Source organism: Poeciliopsis prolifica, unplaced genomic scaffold, assembly GCF_027474105.1.
Source record: "Poeciliopsis prolifica strain line A6 unplaced genomic scaffold, Auburn_PproV2 SCAFFOLD013, whole genome shotgun sequence".
Taxonomy (NCBI): domain Eukaryota; kingdom Metazoa; phylum Chordata; class Actinopteri; order Cyprinodontiformes; family Poeciliidae; genus Poeciliopsis; species Poeciliopsis prolifica.
The window spans coordinates 12,445,001-12,450,885 of NW_026562388.1; the positions used below are offsets into that span (position 1 = coordinate 12,445,001).

Sequence of the window (5,885 nt, forward strand, 5' to 3'; positions counted from 1 at the left end):
GCAGCAGTGAAGCTGCTCAGTCGAGCCCTTGTTGTAGCAAACAGGCTGTGGCGCTTGTCGTCTTTGTGATCTTGCAGCTGTGAGTACGGGTATCCTTTCCCAGAAAACTGCGAAGGTGTCGTATCGTTTCTTTAGGTTGGGGTAAGTGTTAAAGATGGAGTCAACGATGAAGAACTTTAGGCCGGCAGAAAAAACTAAGATTGATCCCATCATCTGATATGGTAAAAAGCACGAAAAGAAAAAGAACACCCACAGTAAAATGTAGAACTTCATGGTCGTGTCTGGCTTGACCCACATCAACAGATTTTTTCCCTTCTCGAGGGAGTCGGCTATCAGTCCAAACAGGTTCTGGGTTTGATGAAGGACATCGTGAACCTGATGGAGCTTCTCTCTCCATGACGGGTGTGCCTTTGGAAGTCCCAGCGGCTCAGTCAGCTCCGGGACGATGCTCCAGTTAATATTCCAGCCTTTGGAAATTAAATAATTCAAAGAAAGGCGGAGAATTAATAGCAGCAGCAACATGGGGATGGTCCAGCCATGCCACGCTGTGTAGAGGTATGTGACAAACCAAAATAAAGACAGGTGTCCAGAGGTCCAATTGCACAGGGCATCCAGGTTATTGCAGAGATTTTGGAGTGGAATGGCATCTCGTTCCGCCCGTTTCATGTTCTCTTCTAACTTCTTGGGTCTCAGTTTGTCCTCTTTCTTTGCAATTGGGTCCTCTGGCTGGACGAGTACATCTCCAAAGTAATCTTCAAATTGATGGGACAACCTTTTCCAATAAGTGTTCCACACAGTGTCATTGTCCTTCGGAGGTGGTGGAATGAGAGATGACTCAGGTGATGTATCTTCAACTTTTCTTTGAGGTCTTTGGTGTTCTTTTCTCAATTCCCGTTTCAGTGCTTCTATGTGTATCTCACTATCTGCAACCTTCTTTCTTAGCAGCTCTTGTTCTTCCAATGAATCTTGCAGCCGTCTCTGCATCTCTTTGATTTCCCCCACTGTCACAGGAATTATCTGGGCTTCCTGCTCCAGTTCTGAGTCAGATTCACTCAGCTCATCCTCGCGTACTTTAGTCAATTCCTCATCGCTGGAGTCAAGTGAGATTTGTGGCTCAAGGCACGGAAAATGGATTTTCTTGGAGCACTTCGTCATTTTTGCTGCTGCTTATTCGAGTGTCTGACAGAACTTTATGGGCTCAGTGTTGGCGCGCAAGACATGCAAGCTTTAGAACTTCTTTGATCTATTGTGATGTACATGATGTCTCTTATGACCTCATCAGTGAGGTCACTGGAGGTCTGAGGCAAGGTCTCGGTTCTGATCGTTGTTATGGAAACGATCAAATCAGTTCTGCATGAGTCAAGCTGAAATAACGACTAAATACTTCAATAATAAGTCATACTTTTTATTTATTTAACATGAAGAGATTAACAGTAGATTTCTATGTGATTGAACTTTTGCGTTTGTGGTTTTCCGCTCCAGCGCCCTTAAAACTGTATCTCAGCAACCCTGAATAGGATCGCCGCCCATCCCGTAAAATAGGGAGTCGTCCCATATTTGGCCGTTAAATATGCGTCCCGTGTTGAACCGATACATAACTGTCCCATAGACACACCTGTAATAAACACATCAACATTAAGTTTAACAATAATGGCCAAATATATATATGTGAATATATATATATATATATATATATATATATATATATATATATATATATATATATATATAGTGATCCTTGAGATACTTAGCTATAAGAGCAACCATGAGACCCAATACCCACCATGGAAAAGACGGTTAGAGGCTAAAATCAAGGTAACAAGGAGGGAAGTGAGCCAACTGTCAGAGCTCCACAAGGGTACAATGAAAAGACCAGTACCCAGAAAGTACAGGCAGATGCCCATACCTGAAGGACTTGAAACTGCTAAACAGAGGCTCCAAGCCTTGGCCAGCTGCCTAAAGAGATACACAATGGATAATGAATCCAGAAGGATTAACCGGCTCTTCTCCACTCAACCAGCTAAGGTGTACTCTCAATGGCAGGGTAATAACAACAGAGCAGACCCACCAAGGCTGGAGACGGAACAATACTGGAAAGGCATATGGGAAAGGGAGGGGTCCCACAACAGCAATGCACAGTGGCTGATCTCTCTACGAGAGGACCACAGCAACATCCCTGAGCAAGCCCCAGTAACCATCACTGTGACAGATGTTCAAGAAAGAGTCTCAGGTATGAAAAACTGGACAGCACCAGGGCCTGACATGATCCATGCCTACTGGCTAAAAAACTCACTGCTCTCCATGAGCGACTGGCAGCCCAAATGAACCAGCTGCTACAAAGTGGAACTCACCCTGAATGGTTAACTGAAGGGCGGACAATCCTAATCCAGAAGGATCCATCAAAGGGTCCAGTCCCACCCAACTACCGACCAATAACCTGCCTCTCCACAACCTGGAAGCTCATGTCAGGCATCATAGCGGCCAAGTTAAGCAAACACATGGATAAACACATGAGCACGGCACAGAAGGGTATCGGTGTAAATACCAGAGGAGCCAAACACCAACTCCTCGTAGACCGCACAGTTGCCCGAGACTGCAAAACCCGACACACCAACCTGTGCATGGCTTGGATTGATTACAAGAAAGCCTATGACTCAATGCCGCATACTTGAATCATTGAATGCCTAGAGATGTATAACATCAACAGGATTCTGAGAGCCTTCATTGCAAACTCGATGAGGCTGTGGAAAACCACCCTTGAAGCCAACTGCAAATCACTTAAACAAGTGTCCATCAAATGTGGCATATACCAAGGAGATGCTCTGTCCCCGCTACTGTTCTGCATAGGCCTGAACCCCCTCAGCCAAATTATCAACAAGACTGGCTACGGATACCGACTCAAAAACGGGGCCAACATCAGTCACCTTCTATACATGGATGACATCAAGCTGTACGCCAAGAGTGAGCGAGACATCGACTCACTGATCCACACCACCAGGATCTACAGCACGGACAATGGGATGTCATTCGGACTAGAGAAGTGTGGTTGGCTGATCACAAAGAGGGGGAAGGTGATCCGCACAGAAGGAGTTCACTCCCACAAGGAACAATAGCAGACATAGAGGACAGTTACAAGTACCTAGGTATACCACAAGCAAATAGCAACCTTGATGAGGCCACAAGGAAAGGAGCCACAGCTAAATACCTCCAACGAATAAGGCAAGTCCTGAGAAGCCAGCTCAATGGCAAGAACAAAATCCGTGTGATAACAGATACCCTGCTGGAATAATTAGCTGGCCAAAGGAGGAGATAAAAGCCACAAATATTAAGACTAGAAAGCTACTAACCATGCATGGAGGGTTCCATCCCAAATCCAGCACTCTGAGACTGTACACGAGCTGCTACGAAGGAGGCAGAGGACTAGTGAGTGTGAGAACCACTGTCCAGGACGAAACAACTAAGATCCATAAATACATCAGGGACAAAGCCTCAACAGACAATGTGCTCAGTGAATGTCTCAGACAACAGGGAACGGAGGTTGAGGTGCCAGAGATACCATCATGGGAGGACAAGCCCCTACATGGGATGTACCACCAGCAAATAACCCAAGTGGCTGATATCAGTAAATCCTACCAATGGCTGGAAAAAGCTGGACTCAAGGACAGCACAGAGGCCCTCATCCTGGCCGCCCAGGAACAGGCCCTAAACACCAGAGCAATAGAGGCCCTGATCTACCACACCAGACAAGACCAAAGGTGTAGGTTGTGCAAGGAGGCGAGGCCCCTGAGACAGTCCAGCACATACCAGCAGGGTGCAAGATACTGGCAGGGAAAGCGTACATGGAACGACATAACCAAGTGGCAGGAATAGTGTACAGAAACATCTGTGCAGAATATGGACTTGAAACCCCGAGATCAAAGTGGGAAACACCCCCAAAGGTGGTGGAGAACCTGTGGGACTTCCAGATCCAGACAGACAAAATGGTAATGGCGAACCAACCAGACATTGTCGTAGTGGATAAACATCAGAGGAAAGCCGTTGTGGTAGATGTAGCAATACCAAGTGATTGCAACATCAGGAAAAAGGAGCACGAGAAACTGGAGAAATACCAGGGCCTCAGGGAAGAACTGGAGAGGGCCTGGAAGGTGAAGACCACAGTGGTGCCTGTGGTCATCGGGGCCTTCGGCGCAGTAACCCCCAAACTGGAGCAATGGCTACAACAGATCCCAGGAACAACATCAGACATCTCAGTCCAGAAATGTGCAGTCCTTGGCACAGCCAATATACTGCAGGACCCTCAAGCTCCCAGGCCTCTGGTAGAGGACCCGAGTTCAGAAGATAAGAACAACCCGCGGTGGGTGAGAAGGGAATTTTATATATATATATATATATATATATATATATATATATATATATATATATATAATGAGTATTTCTGTATTAGATTCAAAAGGAATAACAGCAGCAGAATCGTTATTCTCTCCTGCACCATCTGTTCTTTGAGGTTAGGGTTTGAATAGAGCCGAGTGGCACCTGCTTGCTGGAAAAATATTGCTGCATTCAGAGAAAGCAGTACTCCACCTGCATGCCAATCAGTCTGTCAGACCTGCAGCCCCCCCATCCACCTGCATCACCTACAAATGCTTACTCTGTCTCTGTCTTCCTTTCAGGGGATTCTTTCACAGCATTTCCCCTGTAGGTATGGACATGTCTGCCCATCACATCAGCTAAGCACACACTGACAGAGCTCTGAAATAGATAGTAATTATTATTTTTTTCTCTGTGTACTTTGCACTCAGTGTGGGAAGCATGAGTGTGTTTTGTCAGACAGATCGTTTTACCTAAACATGGAAATAAACTGACACTGACTCTGTTTAACGTCTGCTCATTCGGGCATGGCTGCCAGCAGTGAGTCACCTTCTCTGTGTGTTTTGCAGGATTATGTTTTCCTGTTACTTACAGTAGCTGACAACTGCAGAAATCACTGAAATGGAAACGAGTATGAATAAGAACTGCCCTCTATATATTTTTTAATACCATCAACTTATACAAGAAGAGTCTTGGGGAAAGAAAACTTTTCCCATGTTTAATGATCTCTGCAAAGTTGATCAATTTAGATTACTTGTCATAACGTTGTAAATCAAATTTTTTTATAAATAAATCTGAAGGATGAATATTTGGTTTTGTTGGTGCTATCTTTGCCAGCAAAATGAAAGAAGGAGCACATTGTTGTATGTTTCTCTCAAAGTATTTATCTGTGTAACCTGGTGTGAAACTGTTGCCATTTGTTTCTGTATTGAGAAAAGGTGACTACAAAGTAAATATATATATATATATATATATATATATATATATATATATATATATATATATATATATATATATATATATATATATATAACAACTTTGCACAAATTTAAAGCAAAATGTGATGTGGAGAAATGGAACCACACCTGATCTCAGAACTGTATTTGCTTACTCAACTTCTCAATTTGGATGGGTAGCTTAGTAGGATGGGGAGTTGAATCACCATCCTACAAGGCAAACTTTCCATAGTTGTAGAACTATGATGGTTAATCAATTGGAATGAGTTGGGAATACATTTAAAGCTGATTTACATGGACAGCCAAGGATGAATTGAGTGTGCTCCATTTTGACAGCAAACAATGAGACCTCCGTCCTTTGTACAAAAAAATTAAATTTGACATTCACTCTTATCAGATAAAACACTTGAGAATTTGTTGGACCTTCCTCTGGTGCAGTTAAAACTTGCTTTCATAAAATCTGTCTAAATTCGACAAAATCATTCAGAATAACCTGCAAAAAAGATAGTTCAACTGGGTTAAAATTCACATCTCAGGAGCATTGGCTTCAAAGCATAATCT

General features: G+C 43.7%; 1 pseudogene; it reads right to left on the minus strand.

Annotated features, from left to right (window-relative positions):
- Positions 1-1,226, minus strand: part of LOC129365383 (GRAM domain-containing protein 4-like) — a 2,012-nt pseudogene extending 786 nt beyond the window's left edge.
- Between the last annotated feature and the right edge of the window lie 4,659 nt (positions 1,227-5,885).